Source organism: Plecotus auritus, assembly GCF_963455305.1.
Source record: "Plecotus auritus genome assembly, chromosome: 2".
NCBI lineage: Eukaryota > Metazoa > Chordata > Mammalia > Chiroptera > Vespertilionidae > Plecotus > Plecotus auritus.
The window spans coordinates 118,989,293-119,014,865 of NC_137771.1; the positions used below are offsets into that span (position 1 = coordinate 118,989,293).

Below are 25,573 nucleotides of genomic sequence, written 5' to 3' on the forward strand. Positions count from 1 at the left end.
CACAGGCAAAGTCAAGAAGAATGAAATCATACCAAGCATCATCTCAGACCACAATAGCATAATATTAGAAATAAACTACAATAAAAACAATCCAAAAATTCAAACACTTGGAAGCGGAATAGCATGCTTAAACAATGATTGGGTTACCAAAGAGATTAAAGAAGAAATTAAAAACATCCTGGAAACTAATGACAATGAAAACAACAATCCAAAATCTATGGGACACAATGAAAGCACTCCTGAGAGGAAAGTTTATAGCTCTACAGGCCTACCTCAAAAAAACAAAAACAAAAAATGGTAGTAAATCATCTAACCCTACAACTTAAAGAATTAGAAAGAGAGCAACAAGAAAAGCAGAAGTAAGGAGATAATAAAGATCAGAGCAGAAATAAATGACATAGAGACCCCCCCCACACACCAAAAAAATACAAAAGATCAACGAAACCAAGACCTGGTTATTTGAAAGGATAAACAAGATTTATGAACCTCTAGCCAGGATTCCAAAATGCAAAGGGAGAGGACCCAAATAAACAAAATCAGAAATGAAAGAGGTGAAATAACAACAGACCCCACAGAAATACAAAGGATTGTTAAAAAATACTATGAACAACTCTATTCCACCAAAGTAGAAACCCTGGAGGAAATGAACATATTCCTAGAAAAATACAACTTTCCAAAACTCAATCAGGAAGAATCTAAAAATCTCAATAGGCTGATAACTATGGAAGAAATTGAAGCAGTCATCAAAAAGCTTCCAGCAAACAAAAGCCTGGGACCAGATGGCTTCACAGGGGAGTTTTACCAAACATTCAAGGAAGAACTAAAACCTATCCACCTCAGACTATTCCAAAAAATTCAAGAGGAAAGTACATTTTGAAGCTCATTCTATGAACCCAGCATTACCCTAATATCAAAACCAGATAAAGACAACACAATGAAAGAGAATTACAAGCCAATATCCCTCATGAACATAGACACCAAAATCCTCAACAAATTTCTAGCAAATAGGATCCAGCATGACATCAGAACGATCATACACCATGATCAAGTAGGATTTATCCTGGGGATGCAAGGTTGTTAAAATATCCACAAATCAATAAACGTGATACATCACATAAACAAATTGAGAGATAAAAATCACAGTCATATCAATTGATGAAGAAAAAGCATCTGACAAAATCCAACACCCTTTCATGATAAAAAAAAAACAACTCTCAGCAAAGGGGGAATAGAGGGATCATACCTCAACATAATAAAAGCCTCATATGACAGACCTTCAGCCAACATCATGCTCAATGGGCAAAAACTAAAACCATTTCACCCAAGAACAGAAAGGAGACAGAGATTCCCACTTTCACCACTCCTGTTTGACATAGTTCTGAAAGTGCTAGCCACAGCAAGTAGACAAGAAGTCAGAAAAGGTATCAAAATTAGAAAAGAAGATGTAAAACTGTCATTTGCAGATGACATGATACTGTACATAGAAAACCCTAAAGACTCCATCAAAAATTACTAGACTTAATAAATGAATTCAGCAATGTAGCAGATTACAAAATTAATGCCAAGAAATCTATGGCATTTCTATATACCTATAGTGAACTTACAGAAAGTGAGACTAAAAAAACAATCCCATTTACCACTGCACCAAAAAAATTAAGATACCTAGGAATAAACTTAAGTAAGGAGGTAAAAGACCTGTACTCAGAAAACTACAAGACACTGAAAAAAATGAAATAGAAGAAGACATAAACAGATGGAAGAACATACCATGTTCATGGATTGGTAGAATCAACATTATTAAAAAGTCCATACTACCCAAAACAATCTATAGACCTAGAACAAATTCTCCAAAAATTCATCTGGAATAAAAAAAGACCCCGAATAACTGCAGCAATCCTGAGAAAGAACAAAGTAGGAGGGATCTCAGTAGCAGATATCAAGGTGTATTACAAAGCCACTGTTCTCAATATTGCCTGGTACTGGCACAAGAACAGACATATTGATCAATGGAATAGAATAGAGAACCCAGAAATCAATCCAAACCACTATGCTGAATTAATATTTGACAAAGGAAGCAAGGACATACAATGGAGTCAAGACAGTCTCTTCAATAAATGGTGTTGGGAAAATTGGACAGACACATGCAAAAAAATGAAACTAGACCACCAATTTACACCATACACAAAAATAAACTCAAAATGGATAAAGGACTTAAACGTAAAAAGGCAAACCACAAAAATACTAGAGGAATCCACAGGCAGCAAAATCTCAGACATATGCCAAAGTAATTTCTTCACCAATACAGCCCCTAAGGCAGTGGTTGGCAAACCGCAGCTCGCGAGCCACATGCGGCTCTTTGGCCCCTTGAGTGTGGCTCTTCCACAAAATACCACGGCCTGGGTGAGTCTATTTTGAAGAAGTGGCATTAGAAGAAGTTTAAGTTTAAAAAATTTGGCTCTCAAAAGAAATTTCAATCATTGTACTGTTGATATTTGGTTCTGTTGACTAATGAGTTTGCCGACCACTGCCCTAAGGCAATGGAAACTAAAGAGAAAATAAATAAATGGAACTACATCAAAATAAAAAGCTTTTGCACAGCAAAAGAAATCATCAACAAAACAACAAGAAATCCCACCTCATGGGAGAACATATTTGCCAATGTTATCACCGATAAGGCTTTAATCTCCAACACTTACAGGTAACTCATACAACTTAACAAAAGGAAGATAAACAACCCAATCAAAAAATGGGCAACAGACCTAAATAGACACTTTTTGAAAGAGGACATACATAAAGCCAAGAGACATATGAAAACATGCTCAAAGTCACTAATCATCCGAGAAATGCAAATCAAAACTACAATGAGATACCATCTCACACCTGTCAGAATGGCTATCATCAGCAAATCAACAAATGACAAGTGCTGGCAAGTATGTGGAGAAAAAGGAACCCTTGTGCACTGCTGGTGGGAATGCAGACTGGTGCAGCACCATGGAGAACAGTATGCAGTTTCTTTTAAAAAAACTAAAAATGGAACTCCCATTTGACCCAGTAATCCCACTTCTAGGAATATATCCCAAGAAATCAGAAACACGAATCAGAAAGGATATATGCACCCCTATGTTCATAGTGGCACAATTTACCATAGCTAAGATTTGGAAAGAGCCTAAGTGCCCCTCAGCAGATGAGTGGATTAAAAAACTCTGGTACATCTACACAATGGAATACTATACTGCAGTAAAAAAGGAGTACTTACCATTTGCAACAGCATGGATGGGACTGGAAAGCATTATGCTAAGCGAAATAAGCCAGTTGGAGAAAGATAAATATCACATGATCTCACTCATTTGTGGAATATAATGAGCAACATAAACTGATGAACAAAAATAGATCCAGAGTCAGAGAAGCATTGATCAGACTGTCAAACCTCAGAGAGAAGGTAGGGGAGGGTGGGGGTAAATGAGAGATCAATCAAAGGACTTGTATACATGCATATAAGCCTAATCAATGGACACAGACACCAGGGGTGTGAAGGTATGAGTGTTGGGGTGGGGGAGCAATGAAGCGATAAGGACACATATGTAATACCTTAAACAATAAAGAAAAAAAATTTAAATAAAAGGAAAGGATAGAAATTTTGACAAATGCTACAACATTAATTAACATTGAAGACATGCTAAGTGAAATTAGCCTGATATAAATGGACAAATATTATCTGATTACAGTTATAGGAGTTGTCTAGAGTGGTCAAATGCATAGAGACAGAAAGTGGAATAGTGGTTATTGGGGTCAGGAAGAAGGGGGGAATTGGGAGTTAGTGTTTAATGGGTACATAGTTTCAGCTGGAAAAGATGAAAAAAGTCTGAGATGATTATGGTGATGGTTGTACAGCAATGTGAATATATTGAATGCCTTTGAACTGTACATTTAAAAATGGCTAAAATGGGGATGATTTTGGTCAAGGTGGTGGAATAGGTAACACTGGGCTTGCATCCTTTCATGACAACATCAAAATTACAACTAAACTACAGAACAAACATCATGCAGATTACTTTGTAGCTCATGCCGAGTAGCCCGGGGAAGAGCACAACCGCCTGAAGCCTAGTTGAACAGAAGTCTATACCTAAGGATAAAAAGAAAAAGCCACATCGAGATTGATAGGAGTGGTGGAGACTCAGAATAGAATAGTTCCAAACCCAGAGGTGGTGGTTAAAAATCAGGAGGGAATACCTTTGCTGCAGAGGTCTGTGGGGGGCTGTTTCTCTGTTTTCCGCGACCCGCACGGAAAAATGACAGGTTCCTGAGCGGAGGAGCTGGGTATTAAGAAATTAAAGAAAAAATGAGACCAGACACAGAAATAGAGACAAGCTGGGATCCGGGTGGGAGGCTGTCACTCTGATGGAGGGACAGTCACACCCACCACAGACAACACAGCGCATTTCTTAGTTTCCAAAAGGGGGATTTAAGGTCAAAGGAGTTTTGGGTGTGCCCAGGTCCTATTCATTCCTCATTCCTGGTACAAGGACGGGATTTAGCATATCAAGTCCTGGGTAAGTCAAGGTCCTATTCATTCCTTATTCCCAGCACATGGATAAAGATAAGAAATCAGTACTGATAACAGTCTCCGACATTTTGGGAGGCTGTCTCTGGGGGAGGACCATGCCAATCACCTCGGACTCAGCTGACATTAATTTAAAGGTCATCCATGTGCACTCCCAGGGGGCCCTCTACAGAGGTCCCTCTGAGGAGTAAGGGGTCCCAGCCCCAAACTAGGCCCCCCAAGCGCAGGGTTCCAGCGCCAGGAAGAGACGTCCCCATAACTTCTGGCTATGAAAACCAGCAGAGATTGTGGCTGAGTGAGATGGACTGCTGCTACAGTCCCAGGCTTTCCTCTTAAAGGGACCATGCATGGACTTACTACTCAGACTCACTCACTCTGAGTTCCAGCATTGGGGCAGGAACTCAAAAGGTGCCAGGGACATACAGGGAGGAGCTAAATTATCTGGCTTCAGGGCCAAAGCTGGAGGGGCAGCTTTCTCCCAGACAGAAGTGCTGGCAAAAGCCATGTACTTTTGATGAGCTCTCCCCCTGCAGGCACCAACCATATCAGAGTCTCCATCAAACTGGCTAAAACTGTTCACCCTGTCCTGGTGATTCTCTGAGACCCCACCCAACCCAAATTACCAGCCCACCCAAGCCCCTTCCAATGGCTTTTCCATACAAATGGCCTGTCTTGTTTTGTGCTTTGAAGTTTCCTAATATCTCTCAAAGGTTCACAATCCACAAATATGCATCATCTTGCCTCAAGAGAGCCCTGTATCTCTTGCTAAACAACTCCAAACCAACAACTATAGGCAGCTGGCCTCAGTTCACAGTTTAGCCCCTCCCTGGCACCTGCAAACCCAGCATAAGCAGCAACCAACTGCAGATTGCTTTGTAGTTCATGCCAAGTAGCCTGGGGAAGAGCATAAGCAGCAGCTGGTTTTGGCCTGCAACATACTCAGTGGCCAGCTTCAGACCACACCAGAGCACCACCCAACCACTTCCACAGTTGATACACCCAAATAGAAGATTTGGCAGACCTTAGAGTCCTACTAAAGTGAATCATGCTCCACAGGATCAGCCCCTGCACAACAGATCCCCACTATAGTCACAACCAGTCAGCCTGAGGATCCATCCCTCCTGTGGAGGGCAGGAAGGGACTAGACCTTGGGGTCTAGAGTCAGAGTAGAAAAATTTAAAACAACCACTTGGAAAGGTCACCCCCCGCAGGCACTATAGAACTCCCCGTTCCATAAATAAAAGAAATAGTTTCTGCCTGACCACCACTCCCCTACCTGCCAGAGGCATTACAGAGCTGTCTCTGTAACAAACAACCCATATAGGGAAAGGTCCGGTGTAGAACTTCCTCACTGCGCAAGCAAACCATATTAGGAAAAGTCCAGGACAAAGGGGTCCCACATTCACGGGTCATTCAAAGGGGCCAATCAGGGAATGCCAGGCCAACGGTTATAGAGGGAAGGGGTATAAAGGAAGGGACTGCCCCTTTCAACTGCGCTCTCGCCACGGCACTTGCCTGCTGCTGTGTCAGCTACAGCGGGGCCCAGATTCGAATCTGCAATAAACTTTTTCCCTGTTTGATCTAATTGGTCTCGGTGGTCTATCTCCGGAGGACGTGCTCCGTTAAACATACTCTGGAAGGCAGCGAGAAGGTACCTTTCCTCAAGGAAGGACGTTCCCCAGGAATTCAACAAAAAGGTGGCCCTCAGCTCGCTTCGAAATTTAAGTTACCATGGTGAAGGCTGGTCTTTGCTCCCAGTATGGAAAGGGTTTTCAGGGCCTCAACTCTGCTGTTTCCCGGATTTCAAAGCCCATAGGCAGGGCTTTCAGAGTCGCAGGTCACTGCAGGGTGAGATGCCACCATGATGGGGAGGATCGTTGATCCCTGGGCTTATGGAGGCCACGGTTGTGTTAAAGGAGTGCTGGCGGCTCCCTGCTTGCCACCCTCCCACCGGGGAAGAGGCAATCTGTGAGCGGAAGGTGACCTGGGGCTGTGAGTGCTGGCCCTTAAGCCAACTTCCAGAGATTGGAAAGACACACCTAGTCTCAGGAGCTAAGTAGCCAGCCAGTGTGGCTCATTAGTGTGGTGAAGAAGGTCCTGGGAAATAGAGGGAAATAGTCACATGAACAACGGTTGGGGCCGGGAACCAGTTTAAAGTGTTCATATCATCAATTGGGAGGGGCCAGGTGGAGAGTCAGAGGTGCTGAGGAGACCAAGGATATGGTCTGGCCCAGGTGAACAGCCGGAAGTGCTCTGGTGGATAAGGGCTTGGGGATCGGGGACTGACAAGGTGTCCTGACGTCATCAAGGGGCAGGGGCTACTTGGACACCCAGAAGTGCTCAAGTGGTTAAGGGTTTGGGGCCCCGGGATTGGCCAGTATTTCTGAAGTCAACAATGGGAGGGGCCACGTGGACAGCCCGAATTGGTGATGAACCCCAGTGGTTTGGCTTGGCCCAGTGAAGTGCTGGAAGTGCTCAGGTGGCTAAGGGCTTGCTCCCAGGTCAACAGGTGGAAGTGGTCAAGTGTAAAGGCTAGTAGAGCCAGGGGAATGCATTGGAGGGTCCCAAGAGGTCGCAAACGCCCCAACTTTTGAGGTTCGTATTCTGAAAGCAAAGGAGAAGGTACCTATCCTCAGGGAAGGGCTTTCCCCTTGAATTAAGCAAAAAGCTGGCCTTCAGGACGCGGGAACTTTAAGTGACCCTGGAGCTTAAGGACTTTTCCTCCAGTATGGAAAGCGATTTCAGGTCCTCAACACTGCTTTTTCTCAGATTTCAAAGTCCATAGGCAGGGCTGTGTGTGGCAGGTCAGTCCAGAATGAGATGCTCCTATGATCTGGAGCATGGGGCTTCACTGTGCTCGTGTACGCCCATGATTGTCTTAAAAGAGTGCTGGCAGCACCCTGCTTGCCACCCTCTTTACCAGGGATAAGGCAATCTTTGAGCATAAGGTGACCTGAAGCTCTGGATGTTAGGCCCTTAAGCCAACTTCCAGAGATTGGAAAGTCACCCCTTTTCTTAGCTGGCCAGTGTGGCTCATTGATCAGGCCAACAAGGGCCTGAGGAACAGCCAGAAATAGTCACCTGAACTAGGGTGGGGCCCGATGACCGGATTAAAGTGTTCATATCATCAATGGGGAGGGGCCAGGTGGAGAGTCGGAATTGCTGAGGTGACCAAGGAAATGGCCTGGCCCAGGTGAACATCAGGAAATGCTCTGGTGTACAAGGGCTTGGGGAACGGGGACCCGGCGGATGTGCTGACATCATCAAGGGGCAGGGGCTACGTGGACAGCCAGAGGTGCTCAGGTGATTAAGGGTTTGGGGCCCCGGAACCAGCAGGGAGTGCTGATGTCATAAAGAAGGAGGGACCTCGTGGACAGGCTGAAGTGCTCAGGTGGTTTTTTTTGAGGGGGCCCTGGGACCTACAGAAACTGCTGATGTCATCCAGGGGGAGAGGCCACGTGGAGACCTGAAGTGGTAAGGAGGCCGAGTGGTTGGGCTTGTCCCAGTGAAGAGCCAGAAATCCTCAGGTATGCCAGGGCTAGCTGTCAGGTCAACAGCTGGAAGTGTTCAAGTGTAAAAGCTGGTATAGCTAGGTGAATGCATTGGAGGATCCCAAGAGGTCAGAAACTCCCCAACTTCCTGGGGTCCATACTGTGGAGGGCAGGAAGGGACTAGACCTTGGGGTCTAGAGTCAGAGTAGAAAAATTTAAAACAACCACTTGGAAAGGTCACCCCCCGCAGGCACTATAGAACTCCCCGTTCCATAAATAAAAGAAATAGTTTCTGCCTGACCACCACTCCCCTACCTGCCAGAGGCATTACAGAGCTGTCTCTGTAACAAACAACCCATATAGGGAAAGGTCCGGTGTAGAACTTCCTCACTGCGCGAGTGAACCATATTAGGAAAAGTCCAGGACAAAGGGGTCCCACATTCACGGGTCATTCAAAGGGGCCAATCAGGGAATGCCAGGCCAACTGTTATAGAGGGAAGGGGTATAAAGGAAAGGACTGCCCCTTTCAATGGCGCTCTCGCCACGGCACTTGCCTGCTGCTGTGTCAGCTACAGCGGGGCCCAGATTCGAATCTGCAATAAACTTTTTCCCTGTTTGATCTAATTGGTCTCGGTGGTCTATCTCCGGGGGAGGCGCTCCGTTACATTTGGAGGCCCCAGCGAGATACCACTGAAGGGGCTTCTCGTTAAGTCCCTTCAAATCTCACCCCGTCCTCTGGAGCTCCACAGCATTCCTGTTCCTGCCTGCACGGCACCGGTAAGTCAGGCCTGTTTCGTTTTCGTTTTCCCTGTCTGGTCTGGTCTGGTAAGTACCTTAGTAGTAAACTAAGGGAGGCGGGACGCCGCAGAACTCCCTGTTCACAGCCAAAGTGGTGACGACCACAGAGGCCCGGTTACAGGTCTATTGAGGAACCTGGTCTGGTTGTATGAATGGTTGATGAAGTGACTGTGCGGCCACGGCTGATTGTGTGGGAAGTGTTGTTTGTCAGCTTCTTGTTTTGTTTTGCTTCTTTGGCTCTTTACAGTGTGTGGAGAATTGGGTCGAGGGCTAAGATGGGTCAGGGAGGCAGTAAAACCGGCCCATTGAGCCCCCTTGAGTGTATGATAAAGAACTTTACTGACTTCAGGAAGAGAGGGGAGAGCTACGGGGTGTCGGTAGATGCTTTCACCCTTCGGAGATTCTGTGAATTAGAATGGCCAACGTTTGGGGTTGATTGGCCTTCAACAGGGACCCTAGACATGGGACCCTGTACTGGAGTCCGGCGCGTAGTTTATGGCAATCCCGGACACCCGAACCAAATTCCTTACATCGACATCTGGATTGATGTCCTGTTTGATAATCCCAAATGGCTGAAGGATTGTGGTTGCCCCCAGTCTAGAGAAAAATTGGGAAAGAGACCCACTAGGTCTATCCTAGTGGCGAAGTCACCTGGGGAAACCACTGCGGGCCCCCTCGGCTCCCCCGATTTTGGACGCCCGGAGGAGGACCTGATCCCGGGACCAAGAGCTCCCCGTTCGCCTCCCTACGTGGCCGCAGCCGACTCAGCCACCACCGCTGGGTCTCGGGAGGAGCCCCGAACCAAGAGAGAGTATCTACCTTTGCCACAGGGAGGTGCGGCTGGACCGGACCTCCCGATGGCGCCCTATTCTTCCACCTTGCAGGGGGAGTCCCACCCCAATGACTTCCCCCTGAGTCCTCCCCATACTAGGTCAGGAGCCCTTTTTGGTGACAACCGACCAGTGGCACAACTCCCCCTGAGAGAGGTAGGAGAGACAGACTCTCGCGGCGTCCACCTAAGGACTTATGTTCCGTTCACCACCTCCGACCTTTATAATTGGAAGAATCAGAACCCCCCCTTTTTTCCCAGAACCCACAAGGGCTGATAACTCTTCTGGAGTCTGTTTTCTATACCCACCAGCCCACATGGGACGATTGCCAACAGCTTTTAAATACCCTCTTCACGTCGGGAGAGAGAGAGAGGATAAAGACAGAAGGAAGGAAGCCAGAACTGGCAAAGTCACCAAGTCTGCCCAGAAAGCTCAAAAACTAAATGAATCTTATTTCTGACACCTGCCGCCACCCAGTCTTAATCAGTGGTGGAGGAATGGTCTCAGAACTGTTTGTCTCAATTGGCCATTTAAGTTTAATATGGTTAATGATTACAATGCATTGTAAAACCTTTAGAAGAAAAGGAAAATATTTTGTGGGCCACTTGGTCCTTTTGTGTGTGGCAACTCTCAAGTTATTGGTTCTAAAATCAGTACTTTTTAATGGAAACACACTCAAGCAGAGGGGCTTTTCAGAGAGGTCAGAAAGTCTGATTGCAGTGTAAGGGTCACCGGTTCCCCACACGCCACCTTCGCGGGCAGGAGGCAAGCGCTTTTCCCAGTGGACTGCAGATGAAAACGCCTTGGTGGGAGCACCTCCATTCGCCACCTGGGACCCGAGCCACGCTCCCTGCCTCCGCCCACCCAGTGCCAGTCCCCTGCAGGGGTTGTTTTGAGTAGCTGGAGGCGGTGGCGAAGAAGGAAATTCCCTTGTGACCCCCTGCGCCCCAATGAGACTCAAGAAACCCCAGCGACTCCTTGGACACTTTTCACCATGTTCTGTTAGGGGGCTTAAAGGCGGCAGCTAGAAATTCCCCCATTCCCCTTTTCAGGCTTATCAGAAACTGAGATCTTTATCTCTAGGAAAAATTCAAGAGGCTAGAGGCCGGGGAACAAGCTGCTGGGCCTGCTCCCTCCTCCTCCCTGCCTTTTCTTTGCTAGACATGTTTAAAAATACTTAATGGAAGGTTTGAGGCATGGTTATGCATTTTTGAAGGACATAGAAAGAAGGTTTGAAGGCTAATTTGAAATTGTGACATCTGTGAAGGTTTGTGTATTTGAGGAGAAGGAAAAGAGAATGTAGAAAGAAAGAAAAGGCCAGTAGCAAACAGGAAGGAATTAGTATGCCTATTGTAGGAAGCAGGGGCACTGAAAGAGAGAATGTCCTGGCAGGTTAGCCAGGGAAGCAAAAGGGGAAACTCAGACTCCAAGGATCTTTAACTTAGAGGAAGAGGACTGTCGGGGCCAGGGCTCCTTTCCATTAAGCCCCCAGGAGCCCAGGGTAACCTTACAAGTGGGGGGCAAACCTATTAGTTTCCTGGTGGATACTGGGGCAGTCTATTCAGTCTTGACAGAGCCGATGGGACCCGTTACCTCTAAGACGACATCAGTCCAGGGAGCCTGCCTGTTTTCCTTGGACATCAAAAAGGACTGTGGACCTCAGAAGGAACACGGTAATGCATTCATTTCTGGTCATGCCAGAATGCCTGTACCCCTGCTTGGACGTGACCTCCTACAGAAGCTACAAGCCACCATATCCTTTGAGGGGGACAGAGCACACCTCACCGTGGATCCAAGGAACCCAGGTCCGGTTACATCCTCCCCCGCCTGTATTCTTTTAACCTGTCCTCTGTCAGAGGAATATATCTTGCAGGAAACGGAAAAAGCGACACCAGGGGAAAAGCATAAGCCCACTACCTACCTGGAGGAGTTACAACGTCTCTATCCCATGATCTGGGCAGAAAACAACCCCCCGGGGTTGGCAAGTCCATTTGCAAGCCACCGCCACTCCAGCCCAGGTAAGGCAATACCCCCTGAGTTTAGAAGCAAAGAAGGGAATTGCTAAACACATTTGTCGACTGCGGAAAGCGGGAATTCTAATTCCCTGCCAGACCCCCTTGCTTCCAGTTTTAAAGCCTGGGACTAAAGACTACAGGCCAGTACAAGACCTAAGGGAGGTGAACAAGAGGGTTGAGACTATACATCCCACGGTCCCGAACCCTTACACTCTGCTAAGTCTTCTGCCTCCAGAGAGACAATTCTACACTGTCTTAGATCTAAAGGATGGCTTCTTCACCATACCCCTGGCCCCAGTTAGCCAGCCTATCTTTGCATTCGAGTGGAATGACCCAGAGGGTGGATTCTCAGGACAATTGACCTGGACTAGACTGCCTCAAGGTTTCAAAAACTCTCCCACCCTTTTTGATAAAGACTTGAGCTCAGACCTACTTGCCTTTAGGCAGGAGCATCCAGAATGCACCCTACTCCAGTATGTAGATGATCTTCTACTGGCAGCAGATACTGAGGAAAATTGCTGACAAGCCACTGAGGGCCTGTTAGGCACCCTACAAGCATTAGGCTACCGGGTGTCAGCCAAGAAGGCACAGTTATGCTCCTCTGATGTCACATACCTAGGGTACAACATTAGCAAAGGCAGACGGACCCTCTCCCTCAGTCGAATAAAGGCAATCTTACGAATCCCCACGCCTACAACCAAGAAGCAGGTTCGGGAATTCCTAGGGGCAGTTGGATACTGCCGCCTGTGGATACCGGGGTTCGCGGAGATTGCGAAACCTCTATACTCAAGTACTGGGGGAACGCAGCCGCTGAACTGGACCGAAGTGGAACAACGGGCCTTTGAGGAACTAAAGAAGGCTCTCGTCTCAGCACCTGCCCTAGCCTTGCCAGACGTCATGAAGCCCTTCCACCTCTATGTGAGTGAGGTAAGGGGCATTGCCAAAGGGGTTCTCACTCAGACTCTAGGTCCCTGGAAGAGACCTGTGGCCTATCTGTTTAAGAGGCTAGAGTACGGCAGCAGGGTGGCCAGCGTGCCTCTGGGCAGTGGCCGCCACATCATTGCTGGTAAAGGAGGCAGATAAGCTGACTCTGGGCCAGGAACTAGCCCTGGCAACACCCCATGCTGTGGAGGCCCTCCTTCGAGCTGCTCCGGAGAGATGGATGTCAAACACCAGGATCACCCAGTGCCAAGCTCTTCTCCTGGACCAGCCCCGTATCCGGTTCCATAAGACACTGGACATCAGCCCTGCCAGCCTGCTTCCAGATGATGATCCGGAGGAACCCATTCATGACTGCATAGAGGTAACAGACGCAGTACAAACGGCTCGCCCAGACCTGACAGATGTCCTGCTATCATCACCAGACAAGGTACTGTTCACGGATGGGAGCAGTTATGTTCAGATGGGATCTGATATGCAGGGGCAGCAGTAGTCACCCTGGACCGCACCATTTGGGTGCAGTCCCTGAAAAGGGGACATCAGTACAAAAACCTAAACTTTTGGCCTTAATCCAGGCCCTTCGATGGAGACACAGTGCCATCCACCGGGAAAGAGGGTTACCAACTTCAGCCGGAAAGGACATTAAAAATAGGGAAGAGATTTTAGCCTTATTAAAGGCCATCTGGCTCCCAAGGGCAGTTGCAATAGTGCACTGCACAGGACATCAGAAAGGGGAGGCAATTGAAGCCAGAGGAAATAGAGCCGCAGACCTAACTGCCAAGGAAGCCGCCCTAAAACCAGTGGGGCCTTTACAAGTCTTAGTAACCCTGCCGGACCTTGACCTACGGCAGACCCATCCTACACCAAACAAGAGGAGGAATTGGCAGAACAGAAGCAAGCCATCAAAGGACCACATGGTTGGTGGACCTTACCAGATGACAGACTGTTGGTCCCAGAGGCTCTAGGTCAGACGTTAGTTGCCCAGTTACACCAGGCTACCCACCTAGGCGACACCAAGACTTCTGGACTTCTGCGAGGCAGGTATTATATACCAAGCTTAGATAAGATAATTAAAAGCATAGTCACTAGAAGTACTGTCTGTGCACAGGTAAATGCTAAGCAAGGTAAGAGGGTCCCCCTGGGAATTCGGGCCTGGGGGAAATTCCCTAGGAGAGCATTGGGAGGTGGATTTCACAGAGATTAAGCCACCAGCTTCAGGGTACAAGTACCTGCTAGTTCTTATAGACACCTTCTCGGGTTGGGTTGAAGCATACCCCACTAAGACCTAGATTTTGGCTACCAGTATCAGATAATGGCCCCGCCTTTGTAGCCAAGGTATCTCAAAGTATAGCTCAAGCCATAGGCATAAATTAGAAACTCCATTGTGCATACTGGCCACAAAGTTCAGGATAGGCATGAGCAGGACTCTTAAAAAAGGAGTTTAACTAAATTTGTCCTAGGAACCGGTGAAAACTGGACCAACCTCCTGCCCTTCACCCTCTTATGGGCCAGGTGTACCCTCTACCGGGAGGGGTTCCCCCCTTTTTTTTGAGATCATGTATAGTAGACCTCCCCGCATCCTTCCCAGGGTCAGGGAGAAATTGAAAACTAGAATTCATAACCATTCCTTGCTCAAGTCCTTACAGGCTCTGCAATATATCCAGAGAGCCACCCATAAGCTTGTTTGAAACACACTGCCAGTGCCCACCGCAGACCCTGTACATCCCTTCCAGCCCGGGGACTCGGTGTGGGTAAAGAAGTTCACTGCCCAAGGACTCACCCCAACCTAAAAGGGACGCTACACTGTTATCCTGAGCACGCCCACGGCTGTTAAAGTAGACGGCATCCAGACCTGGCTACACCACTCCCAGATCCTGCAGCAGGAAACAGCCTGGATCCTGGCAACCAGCAGCCTCACCCGTGAGATCCCTAGCCTGGGCTCCACACAGGCCAGGAGAAGACTTGACGCCTGCAGGAGGGGAACTGGACTTCAGTGAGGACAGTACTGATGGGGACCGTGGTACTAGGGGCCTTGCCCTACAGGAACGATGCTGTTTCTACGCCAACAAGTCAGGGATCGTTCGAGATAAGATCAAGACCCTTCAAGAAGACCTACTCAGGAGGAAAAAAGAACTCCAAGAAAATCCCCTCTGGAGCGGATTTAATGGCTTCCTCCCCTACCTCCTTCCTTTCCTGGGCCCCTTATCTGGGTTACTGTTAGTACTATCAATCGGTCCATGCCTCTTCAGGTCTTTAGTCAACATGATACAGGCTAGGACCCAGGACCTTAAAATTATGGTCCTCCGGTCCCACTATCAAAATCTAACAATAGAAGAGGAAGAGGCAGAGGAATCAAGGATTTGATTCCCCGATAAGACCAGTAGGGAATGTGGAGGGCAGGAAGGGACTAGACCTTGGGGTCTAGAGTCAGAGTAGAAAAATTTAAAACAACCACTTGGAAAGGTCACCCCCCGCAGGCACTATAGAACTCCCCGTTCCATAAATAAAAGAAATAGTTTCTGCCTGACCACCACTCCCCTACCTGCCAGAGGCATTACAGAGCTGTCTCTGTAACAAACAACCCATATAGGGAAAGGTCCGGTGTAGAACTTCCTCACTGCGCAAGCAAACCATATTAGGAAAAGTCCAGGACAAAGGGGTCCCACATTTGCGGGTCATTCAAAGGGGCCAATCAGGGAATGCCAGGCCAATGGTTATAGAGGGAAGGGGTATAAAGGAAGGGACTGCCCCTTTCAACGGCGCTCCCGCCACGGCACTTGCCTGCTGCTGCATCAGCTACGGCGGGGCCCAGATTCCAATCTGCAATAAACTTTTTCCCTGTTTGATCCAATTGGTCTCGGTGGTCTATCTCCGGGGTACGCGCTCCGTTACACCTCCCATTGATGTGCCAACAGAAATCAAGGCTCGACTACAACAATAGGGCACACACCACCCATATAAGGGACACACCTAGAGTAGTCAGCTCTGGTGACCAGAAAGATTGCACCACTGGATCTCATAGGACAACTACTACATTAGGCCACTCTACAAAGATCAGGAAACATAACAGCTCTTCCTAATACATAGAAACAAACACAGGGAAGTAGTCAAAATGACCAGACAAAGAAACATGTAATGCATGAAAAAAAAGGATAAATATCCATTAAAAAAAACACACTAAACTAAATGGAGACAAGCAATCTACCAGATGCAGAGATCAAAACACTATTTATGAGTATGCTCAATGATCTCAGTAAGAACTTCAACAAAAGTATAAAAACGGAGATTTAAAAAAAAAAAAAAAAAACATAAAAAAGAACCAGTCAGAAATGAAGAATGCAATAACAGAAATGGAAACAAATACATTATAGAAAATTAATAATAAAGTAGATGAAGCAGATGATCGAAACAGCAATTTGGAAAATAAGGAAGCAGAAAACACCCACCCAGAACAGCAAAAATTAAAGAGCCCCAAAAATGAGGATAGTTTAAGGGTCCTCTGGTAAAATATCAAATATATCAACATTCCCATCATAGCGGTACCGGAAGTAAAAGAGAAAGAGCAAGAAATTAAAACATTACTTGAAGAAATAATGAAAAACTTCCTTAACCTGGCAAAGGGAATATACATACAAGCCTAAGAAGCACAGAAAGTCCCAAAAAAGATGAACCCAAACAGGCCCACACCAAGACACATCATAATTAAAATGCCAAAGGGTCATTCTCCCCAGGGGGTTAGTACTGAGAGTTCGGAATGTGTGCTCCTGGCTCGGAACACACATTTATTATTTAAAAAACCCCAAAAATCTAAAAAGAACCTTTTAAAAAACCCAAAAAATTTTACAAAAAGTCTGCATCTCCCCTGCCAGAGACTTTTTTTTTCTTCCTTTTTATAAAATAACTCGGTGAAGCAGCCGAGACCGACCCACCTGTGGCCTCGCAGCAGATCCAAGAAGGAACCCAGAGACTGAGGCCTTCTTGCTGCTGGGACCCAACACTGCACCTCACTCCCAGCTGGCAGCCAGCAGCCAGCGGCCAGCGGCAGCTGACCCACCCGTCCTGCAGCTGTTGAGTAGTTCTAGATTCTGCTTGATTTTTGTCCCTCTGCGCTGGCCCCTGCTCCCCTCCCACGGCCCAGCACTTGCTCCCCTCCTCTCATGGAAAAGTTTCAGCCTATGGCCCGCGGGCAGCCGTGCAGAGATGAACCCCAACGCTCCCAGCTACCTTATGGCCTCACTGTACGTGGGGGAGCTCCACCCCGACGTGACCGAGGCGATGCTCTACGAGGAGTTCAGCCCGGCCGGGCCCATCCTCTCCATCCAGGTCTGCAGGGACATGATCACCCGCGGCTCCTTGGGCTACGAGTATGTGAACTTCCAGCAGCCGGCGGACGTGGAACATGCTTTAGACACCATGAATTTTGATGTAATAAAGGGCAAGCCAGTTCGCATCATGAGGTCTCAGCGTGATCCATCACTTTACAAAAGTGGAGTGGGCAACATATTCATTAAAAATTTGGACAAATCCATTGATAATAAAGCACTGTATGAAACGTTTTCTGCTTTTGATAACATCCTTTCATGTAAGGTGGTTTGTGATGAAAATGGTTCCAAGGGTTATGGGTTTGTACATTTTGAGACACAGGAAGCAGCTGAAAGAGCTATTGAAAAAATGAACGGATGCTTCTAAATGATCGTAAAGTATTTGTTGGGCGATTTAAGTCTCGTAAAGAACGAGGAGCAGAACTTGGAGCTAGGGCAAAAGAGTTAACCAATGTTTACATCAAGAATTTTGGAGAAGACATGGTGATGAGCGCCTTAAGGATCTCTTTGGCAAGTTTGGACCTGCCTTAAGTGTGAGAGTAATGACAGATGAAAGTGGGAAATCCAAAGGTTTTGGATTTGTAAGCTTCGAAAGGCATGAAGATGCAAAGAAAGCTGTGGATGAGATGAATGGAAAGGAGCTCAATGGAAAACAAATTTATGTTGGCCGAGCTTAGAAAAATGTGGAACGGCAGATGGAACTTAAGTGCAATTTGAACAGATAAAGCAAGATAGGATCACCAGATACTGGGGTGTTAACCTTTATGTGAAAAATCTTGATGATGGTATTAATGATGAACATCTCCGGAAAGAGTTCCCTCCATTTGGTACAATCACTAGCACAAAGGTTATGATGGAGGGTGGTCGCAGCAAAGGGTTTGGTTTTGTATGTTTCTCCTCCCCAGAAGAAGCCACTAAAGCAGTTACAGAAATTAATGGTAGAATTGTGGCTACCAAACCATTGTACATAGCTTTAGCTCAGCGCAAAGAAGAGCACCAGGCTCACCTCACTAACCAGTATACGCAGAGAATGGCAAGTCTGAGAGCTGTGCCCAACCCTGTAATCAACCCCTACCAGCCAGCACCTCCTTCAAGTTACTTCATGGCAGCTATCCCACAGACTCAGAACCGTGCTGCATACTATCCTCCTAGCCAAATTGCTCAACTAAGACCAAGTCCTCACTGGACTGCTCAGGGTGCCAGGCCTCATCCATTCCAAAATATGCCCGGTGCTATCCGTCCAGCTGCTCCTAGACCACCATTTAGTACTATGAGACCAGCTTCTTCACAAGTTCCACGAGTCATGTCCACACAGCATTTGCTAACACATCAACACAGACAATGGGTCCTCGTCCTGCAGCGGCTGCTGCTGCAGCTACTCCTGCTGTCTGCACCGTTCCACAGTATAAATATGCTGCAGGAGTTCACAATCCTCAACAACATCTTAATGCACAGCCACAAGTTACCATGCAGCAGCCTGCTGTTCATGTACAAGGTCAGGAGCCTTTGACTGTTTCCATATTGGCATCTGCTTCTCCTCAAGAGCAAAAGCAAATGTTGGGTGAATGGCTGTTTCCTCTCATTCAAGCCAGGCAACCTATTCTTGCTGGTAAAATCACTGGCATGTTGTTGGAGATCAATAATTCAGAACTTCTTCATATGCTTGAGTCTCCAGAGTCTCTCTGTTCTAAAGTTGATGGAGCTGTAGGCATATTACAAGCCCACCAAGCTAAAGAGGCTGTCCATAAACCAGTTAACAGTGCCACTGGTGTTCCAACTGTTTAAAATTGATCAGGGACCACAAAAAGAAACTCGTGCTTCACCGAAGAAAAATATCTAAACATCGAAAAACTATATTACAGAAAAAAATAAATATTGCAAAATATAAAATAAATTTAGAAAGTAAAGGAAACTTTGGACCTTACGTACTGAGCAAATGCCAGGTCTAGCAAAAATAATGCTAGTCCTAGATTACTTACTGATTTTAAAACAAAAACAAAAACAAAAAAATAGTAAAATATAAAAACAAATTAATGTTTTTATAGACCCTGGAAAAAAGAATTTTCAGCAAAGTAAAAAAATTTAAAGCATTTCTTTCTTTAATTTTGTAATTCTTTATTGTGGAATAGCTCAGAATGTCACTTCTGTTTTAAATAACAGAATTGCTAACTGAACAAGGAAATGTAATTTGGATTATAAAATTCTTGCTTTCATAAAAATTCCTTAAACAGTACAAAATTAATTAATTAATTAATTAATTAATTAAATGCCAAAGGGTCAGACAAAGAGAGAATCTTAAAAGCAGCAAGAGAAAAGCAGTTAGTTATTGTAAGGGAGCTCCCATAAAACTCTCAGCTGATTTCTCAACAGAAAGTTTGGAGGCCAGAAGGAATTGGCATGAAATATCAAAGTGATAAAAAGCAAAGACCTACAACCAAAATTACTCTACCCAGAAAACCTATCATTTGGAATTGAAGGAAAGATAAGGAGCTTCTCAGGCCAGAGAAACTAAAGGAGTTCATCATCACCAAACCAGTATTATAAAAAATGTTAGATACTTAAAGAAGAAGGAGAAGGAGAAGAAGAAGAAAGATAAAAATATGAATAATAAAATGACAATAACTACAAACCTATCAACAATCACTTTACATGTAAATAGAGTAAATTCACCAATCAAGTAGCATAGAGTGGCTGAATGGATAAGAAAACAAGACACTTACTTATACTATCTACTAGAGGCCCGGCACATGAAATTTGTGCATGGGTACAGTCCCTAGGCCTGGGCCTGCAATCAGAGCCATCTTCCCCAGCTGCCCGCAGCCAGCCCCACCCCCTGCCGCCACCCACCCCTGGTTGCCTGTTCACCATCTGGTGATTGGTGCCTGACAGCTGGGAGAAGGGACCAAGAGGTTGGCTGTTCCCGCCTGCTCGCTGGCCCCACCCCAATCACAGGTGGCTATCAAGTTATCAGAACCTGCTGGCTGGGGAAAGGTACCAAGAGGTGGTCAGTGCACCTCATAGTGACTGGTCCAGTGGTCATTCTGGTCATTCTGCCCTTAGGGTCAATTTGCATATTACCCTTTTATTACATACTAGAGGCCCAGTGCATGAAATTCGTGAACGCAGTGAGGGAGTCCCTCAGCCTGGCCTGCACCCTCTGAAATCTGGGATCCCTCAGGGGGTGTCCAACTGCCAGTTTAGGCCCAATCCCTGCCTGCCAGCCTGATCACTGCTAACTGCCTCTGCCTGCCTGCCTGGTTGCCCCTAACTGCCCTCCCCTGTGGGCCTGGTTGCCCCTAACTGCCCTCCCCTGCTGGCCTGATTGCCCCTAACTGCTCTCCCCTGCCAGCCTGATTGCCCCTAACTGCCTCTTGCCTCAGCCCTGCCACCATGGCTTTGTCTGGAAGGACATCTAGAAGGATGTCTGGAAGATGTCCGGTCTAATTAGCATATTACCCTTTTATTAGTATAGGCTAGTACAGGGGTGGGCAAACTTTTTTACTCGAGGGCCACAATGGGTTCTTAAACTGGACCGGAGGGCCGGAACAAAAGCATGGATGGAGTGTTTGTGTGAACTAATATAAATTCAAAGTAAAGGAGCGGAGGGGAGAGCAAGAGAACCAGATAGAACAGCCGGATCCGGCCCGCTGGCCGCAGTTTGCCCAAGGCTGGGCTAGTAGCATAAAGGCCTGGTGCACAGGTCGAGGCCAACTGGCCTGCCCTGAAGGGGGCCCCGGTTAGGGGTGTGGGGGTCCCCGTTCAGAGGTGAGGCCTGCCTGGGTGAGGGGCTGCTGGGGGTTTGCAGGCCGGCCATGCCCCCATTGGGGTGGGGGTCCCCACTGGGGGGCGGGGCTAGCCTGGGCAAGGGGACATAGGCAGTTTGCAGGCTAGCCCTGCCCCCGGCTTTGTCAGGAAAGACATCCAAATGACATCTGGAAGACATCCAGTCTATCCGGTCTAATTAGCATATTACCCTTTTATTAGTATAGATAAGGGACTCCCTTAAGATCAAAAGACACATACAAACTTAAAGTAAAGGGATGGAAAAGATATTTCATGAAAATGATAACAAACAAACAAAAAGGCTGGGATAGCAATACTCATACCAGACAAAATAGACGTTAAAACAAAGGCTATAACAAGAGACAAAGAAGTACCCAACTGTTCCACTTCTGGGCATTTATCTGAAGAAACCCACAGTACTAATTTGAAAAGACATATGCATTCATATGCTCACTGCAGCATTATTTACAATGGCAAAGATATGGAAGCAATCTAAGTGTCCATCAATAGACAAATGGACAAAGAAGAAGTGGTACATAGTAGTATTTACAATGAAATATTACTTGACCATAAAAAAGCATGAAATCTTACCATTTGTGGAAGCAGGATAGACCTAGAGGGTATTATGGTAAGTGAAATAAGTCAGACAGAGAAAGGCAAATACCATATGATTTTACTTATAAGAGAAATCTAAAAATCAAAATAAGCAAACAAAACAGAAACAAACTCATCGATACACAGAACGTTTTCCTGGTTGGCAGATTGAGGAGGGAATTGGAGGGATGGAGGAAAAGAGGCAAAGGATTAAGAAGTACAAAGTGGTAGCTACAAAATAGTCACGGGGATGTAAAGTACACCATAGGGGGGTATATATTGCAATAACTATGTATGGTGTCAGATTGGTACAAGATTATTGGGATGATCACTAAGTAAATTATATAAATGTCTAATCACTATGTTGTACACCTGAAACTAAAATAGTATTGTATGTCAGCTGTAATTGAAAAAATAAATTATTAGATTGTGATAAAATCAATGGTGTTATATATTTTTAAATAAAATAAAAATTACTAAAATGGTAAATTTTATGTTGTGTATATTTTACTACAAATTTTTAGAGGGCATGGGTCCTCAATATGTAAATATAATATAAATTAAAGTAACCAATAATATTTAAAGCTTTTTTTTTTCTTTTCAAATCCTATGTTCAAGGGAAATCTCCCAGGTGTTCCTCTCTACTTGGGTTCTGCTTGTTCCCACATGCAGTTAGCAAACCTTATTCAATACCTACCTGTATGGCAGGCACCAAGCTTCATTCTCAGAGTACAGTGATGGGGGATTTGATTCTAGGCCTCCAAGATGCTCAGAGTTTCCTAAGGAAGCATCTGCTACTAGAGTCTATGGTCTTCCATTGCCTATACTTCATCCCCTGTGGGTGGGAGTGGGGGAATAAAGAAAACTTTTTCTTCCCTGAGTTATCTTCATGTATAGAGTTATCATAGACACCATTGCTCCAGCCTAAAACCTGGGAAATGTTCTTGGCTTTCTCTTTTCCTGTGTCCTTTCACTTTGTCATGTTTACCTCCAAATCATGTATCAAAACTGCCACTTCTCTGCCACCACCAACTTCAACATAACTCACTTGGGCCACTACTGTGGCCTTCTATCTGGTCTCCTGACTTTTATCTTTGTCTTGCTATAATCCATTCCCACACAGGAAACAAAGGGATCTGAACTAAAAGAAAAATACAAAAAGAATGTGTCACTCTTTAGCTTGGAAACCTTTCAGTGGCCTCCCACTGAACTTGCACTAAAACCCCAGCTTCTAACCATGGCTACAAGACCCCACCTAATCTGGCACTTGTCCTCTCTCTATCTGCAATGCCAGCTTTGCCTTGGCTCATTGCCCTCCATTCACACTGAGACAAGGCTTGCCCACCCCCAGGGTCTCTGGACATTCCGTTCCTTCTGCCTGGAATGACTTTTCCCTGACACTTCAGATCTCATTATAAATGGTCCTGAATATCCCACACCATACACAAAAATAAACTCAAAATGGATAAAGGGCTTAAATGTAAGACAAGAAACCATAAAAATCTTAGAAGAAGCTATAGGCAGCAAAATCGCAGACAATTGTAGTGGCAATATCTTTATCGACACAACTACTAGGGCAATAGAAACTAAGAAGAAAATAAACAAATAGTCTACATCAAAATAAAAAGCTTCTCCACAGCAAAAGAAGCCATCAACAAAACAACAAGAAAGCCGACTGCAAGGGAGAACATATTTTCCAATGTTATCTCCAATAAGGGTTTAATCTCCAAAATTTATAGGGAACTCATACAATTCAACAGAAGGAAGATAAATAATCCAATAAAAAAAAAAAAATGGGCACAGGACCTAAATAGACACTTTTCGAAAGAGGACATACAGAAAGCCAAGAGACATATGGAAACATGTTCAAAGTCACTAATTATCCGAGAGATGCAAATCAAAACTACAATGAGGTACCATCTCACAACTGTCAGAATGGCTATCACCAATAAATCAAAAAATGACAAGTGCTGGAGAGGATACAGAGAAAAAGGAACTCTTTTGCACTGCTGGTGGGAATGCAGACTGATGCAGGCACTGTGGAAAACAGTATGGTGTTTCCTCAAAAAATTAAAAATGGAACTGCCATTTGATCCAGTAATCCCACTTCTAGAAATATATCTCAAGAAAACAGAAACACCAATCAGAAGGGATATATGCACCCCTATGTTCATAGCAGCACAATTTACAATAGCTAAGATTTGAAAACAGCATAAATGCCCATCAGCAGATGAGTGGATTAAAAAACTAGTACATCTACACAATGGAATACTATGCAGCTGTAAAAAAGATGGAATTCTTATCATTTGCAACAACATGGTTGGAACTGGAGAGCATTATGCTAAGCGAAATAAGCCAGTTGGAGAAAAATAAATATCACATCATCTCACTCATTTGTGGAATATAATGAACATCATAAACTGATGAACAAAAATAAATACAGAGACAAAGAAGTATTGAAGAGACTGTCAAACTACAGAGGGAAGGCAGGGGAGGATTTAAGGGTAGATAAGTGATCAACCAAAGGACTTGTATGCATGAATATAAGGATAACCAATGGACATAGACACGGGGGAGGGGGTAAAGTAGGGGAGGCCAGGGGGAGGTCAATGGAGGGGAAAGGAGACATATGTACTACTATTTTTAATACTTTAAAGAATAAAAAAATACAAATATCAGTGATCTGGCAACACTAGACCATCTGTGGTAAAGCCAAAAGGCCTACTCTAATCCTGTAATTTATTTGATGCTTTCTAATTTTATTTTTAAAAAATTTCATGCTAAAAAAATAATAATAATTTTTTAAAAAGGAAAATCTATTTGAAAAAAGGACAGACTACTTCCCTAACTTGGTGAAGGAAGAAGATATACAAGTCCTGGAAGCACAGAGAGCCCAGACAAGATGAACACAAAGAGGCCCACACCAAGACATTTTATAATTAAAATAACAAAAATTAAAGACAAAGAGAGAATCTTAAAAGCAGCAAGAGAAAGGCAATTAGCTTCCTACAAGACTGTCATCTGATTTCTCAACAGAAACTTTGCAGGCCAGAAGGGAATGGCAAGAAATATTCAAAGTGATGAAAAGCAAGGTCCTATAACCAACTTTATTCTATCCTGCAAATCTATCATTTGGAATTGAAAGACAGATAAAGAGCTTCCCAACTAAACAAAGCTAAGGAGTTCATCACCACCAAACCAGTATTATATGAAATGTTAAAGGGTCTTATTTAAGAAGAAAAAAAAGATTAAAAATATGAACAATAATATGGCAATAAGTACATATCTATCAATAATTGAATCAATAAACAATAACTAAGCAGAAAGAAACAGACTCATAGATACAGAGAAGTTTTTGTTGGTTGCTAGATAAGAAGGGGTTGGGGGGTAAGCAAAAAAATGTGAAGATATTAAGAAGTACAAATTAATTGTTACAGAATAGTCATGGGGATGTAAAGTACAGCATAGGGAATATAGTCATTAATATACTAATAACTAGGTGTGGTGCTGGATGGATGCAGGATTTATTGGGATGATCATGTACTAAGATATGTAATATCTGGTCACTGGGGTGGGTACACCTGAAACTAATATAATGATGTATATCAACTGTAATTGAAAATAAAAAATAGGCCTGGCTGGCATGGCTCAGTGGTTGAGTGTTGACCTATGAAACTGAAAGTAACTGTTCCATTCCTGGTCAGGGTACATGACCAGGTTACAGGCTCGATCAGTAGGGCGCATGCAGGAGGCAGCCGATCAATGATTCTCTCTCATTATTGATGTTTCTATCTCTCTCTCCCTCTCCCATCCTCTCTGAAATCAATATAAATATATTTTTTTAAAAGAACAGAAAAGAAAAAATAATTAAAAATTTAAAATATATAAAGTAAAAATTTGGAGGAGAAACCAAGATGGCGGCATAGGTAAGCACCTAAACTGCTGCCTCGCACAACAATTTCAAAACTACAACTAAAAGACAGAACGGACACCATCCAGAACCACAGGAAAGCTGGCTGAGTGAAAATTCTACAACTAGAAGGAAAGAGAAAAGCTCACAGAGAATTGGAGGTATGGCAAAGGGTCTTTGTGCGCGCAGAGAGGAAGGGCGGCTGAGAGCCTGGCTGACTTTCTCTGGCGGAAGGGGGAAGGAAGCCCCCGACTGCACTGAACCTTAGTTCTGACTGCACTGAACCCCAGTTCCAGGCGAGCCCCTGGGGACCCACGCTCTTACGGGGGG

The 25,573-nt window shown here is 45.1% G+C and overlaps 1 pseudogene across 1 annotated transcript; it reads left to right on the plus strand.

The window, feature by feature from the left end:
* The first annotated feature begins 16,834 nt into the window (after window positions 1-16,834).
* LOC308240806 (polyadenylate-binding protein 1-like) lies at window positions 16,835-18,741 on the plus strand (annotated as a pseudogene). Its single transcript has one exon. The product of its transcript is annotated as a polyadenylate-binding protein 1-like (transcript).
* Window positions 18,742-25,573: the final 6,832 nt, after the last annotated feature.